Source organism: Schistocerca serialis, chromosome 11 (assembly GCF_023864345.2).
Source record: "Schistocerca serialis cubense isolate TAMUIC-IGC-003099 chromosome 11, iqSchSeri2.2, whole genome shotgun sequence".
Classification (NCBI taxonomy): Eukaryota; Metazoa; Arthropoda; class Insecta; order Orthoptera; family Acrididae; genus Schistocerca; species Schistocerca serialis.
Window position 1 is genome coordinate 182,629,004 of NC_064648.1, and position 2,794 is coordinate 182,631,797.

Consider the following 2,794-nt stretch of genomic DNA (forward strand, 5'->3'; position numbering starts at 1 on the left):
TTTCCAATCTTTTGGAACGCTACGCTCTTCTAGACACCTGCGGTACACCGCTGCAAGAAGGGGGGCAAGTTCCTTCGCGTACTCCGTGTAAAATCGAACTGGTATCCCATCAGGTCCAGAGGCCTTTCCTCTTTTGAGCGATTTTAATTGTTTCTCCATCCCTCTGTCGTCTATTTCGATATTACCATTTTGTCATCTGTGCGACAATCTAGAGAAGGAACTGCAGTGCAGTCTTCCTCTGTGATACAGCTTTGGAAAAAGACATTTAGTATTTCGGCCTTTAGTCTGTCATCCTCTGTTTCAGTACCATTTTGGTCACAGAGTGTCTGGACATTTTGTTTTGATCCGTCTATCGCATTGACATAAGACCAAAATTTCTTAGGATTTTCTGCCAAGTCAGTACATAGAACCTTACTTTAGAATTCATTGAACGCCTCTCGCATAGCCCTCCTCACACTACATTTCGCTTCGCGTAATTTTTGTTTGTCTGCAAGGCTTTGGCTATGTTTATGTTTGCTGTGAAGTTCCCTTTGCTTCCGCAGCAGTTTTCTAACTCGGTTGTTGTACCACGGTGGCTCTTTTCCATCACTTACGATCTTGCTTGGCACATACTCATCTAACGCATATTGTACGATGGTTTATTGGGCTAACTACCCAGCTACCAGTGGACAAAAAGAAGGATCTCTTACTGAATCCTTGGATCCCTTCAAACAATTATTATTTTGAAAGTGATACAAGCCATTTGCAAAGAAAATTTAATCATGCATGGTTAGATCAATATGCACCATGGCCAGTATACTCCCAAGTTTGTGAAAGTCGCCCTATGCAAGCACTGTGTTTTGTTCCCTTCTGTCACTGCCACTGTTAGAGGCGTTTTGGGATCATTTATCATTAGGCCATTCACAAAATTCAAGAATATGCATGAAGACTCTCGGAAACATGTTAAAACCCACATTCACCTAACAGCGTCAGCTGCAGCAAAATCTTTTCTTCAAAATGTACCTGTGGACGTCCAATTGCAGAATGTGCACCAAAGAGTTATCGATGAAAACAGACAAATACTGTCATCCATTCTTTCTTGTATAGCGTTTTGCGGCACACATGATATGCCTCTTAGAGGAAAACAGACAGATGAATGTGTTTTATTAGATTTACCGAACTTAAGAATCGATTCTGGCGACGACAAGTTAAGGAGACATCTGGAAAAATGTCGCCGCAATGCTGTTTACACATCGCCAAAAATACAAAATGAATTCATAAATTCGTATGGCGATGTTATTAAGGTGAATACAATCACTGACATTAAAAAAACGACGTTTTATGCAGTCTTGGCTGATGAAACAGCTGACATAGCTGGGAAGGAACAGCTATCAATAGGCGTGCGGTTCTACGACGAAAGAAAAGTGAAAATCTGGGAAGAATTTGTAGGTTTTATAGAACTGAAGTCACAAAATGCCTCTTCAATCGCCGAAGCAATTGACAGTTTCTTGATCAGTAATAATCTTCCAGCAGAAGACTGTGTAGGATTTGGCCTCGATGGCTGTTCTACAATGGCAGGTAGAGAGAGCGGTGTACAAGCCATTTTAACCCCTTACTGCATTATTTTTTTATTTTTCTGAAAAAAATGTTACATGTTATGTTGGATGTTCTGATTTCATAAAAAATGCTTAAAAAATTCTAAATCTTACGTAGGGGCAGTTATTTTAGAATTAAGGGTTTGTGCCATATATGGGACAGCATGCAGTAACCACTAATAGCATGTGATACCAGTTTTGGGATTGATGATGCACAATGTGGAAAATATACAATAAGATACGTACATGAACTAGCAGAACTGTATTTATATAAAACAATTACACTTTCTATTCATTACAATACACATATTTTGAGAAAATGACACAAATTCTGTTTCCATTTCTCTCTGTTCATTTTATGAAACTTGATGAAGCAATTTCTCTCCTTATTCAAGCGCAATGTCGCACTGCACTTCATACACGCTATATAGGATTTTCCCTTGCATTCTGGATACTTGCAACGACCACGCTTTTCCAGCCAGATAGGCATGTGATCTATTCCATCCAGTCGCACCTGACGCTGTGGAAGATCTGCTGTAGGGCCTCTCTTCTTCTTGCAGTCAAGCTGTTTTTGTATTTCATTGCTTGGCCTACCATGTTTCTTGGATAAGGGTTTCCCAGTTTTACAGAGGGCCGCTGCAACTGCGACCTTGATATCAACAAGGGGGCATGTAGTCTGTATTTCTTCTTCTCCATAACAGCCAGCTGTTCACACAAGCCAACTAGATGAAAGAATTATATATGACGGTAGTATCTCTTCCCGAAAGAACAGTTACCGTGGATGACCATGCAGCTTGCTAGAAATGAAATGATAATTAAATAGACACCCTAGCTGCAAACAGGCGTTGGTGTACTTCATTGGGGACATGTTGAAAATGTGTGCCCCGACCGGGACTCGAACCCGGGATCTCCTGCTTACATGGCAGACGCTCTATCCATCTGAGCCACTGAGGACACAGATGAATAGCGCGACTGCAGGGACTTATCCCTTGCACGCTCCCCGTGAGAATCCACATTCCCAACATGTCCACACCACAAACATCTATTAGGCGCACTACGAACGTAGTGGTGTGGACATGTTGGGAATGTGGATCTCACGGGGAGCATGCAAGGGATAAGTCCCTGCAGTGGCACTATTCATCTGTGTCCTCGGTGGCTCAGATGGATAGAGTGTCTGCCATGTAAGCAGGAGATCCCGGGTTCGAGTCCCGGTCGGGGCA

General features: G+C 42.2%; 1 non-coding gene across 1 annotated transcript; it reads left to right on the top strand.

Moving 5' to 3' along the window:
• The first annotated feature begins 2,720 nt into the window (after positions 1-2,720).
• Trnat-ugu (transfer RNA threonine (anticodon UGU)) lies at positions 2,721-2,794 on the top strand. The gene has a single exon. It is a non-coding gene; the product is annotated as a tRNA-Thr (tRNA).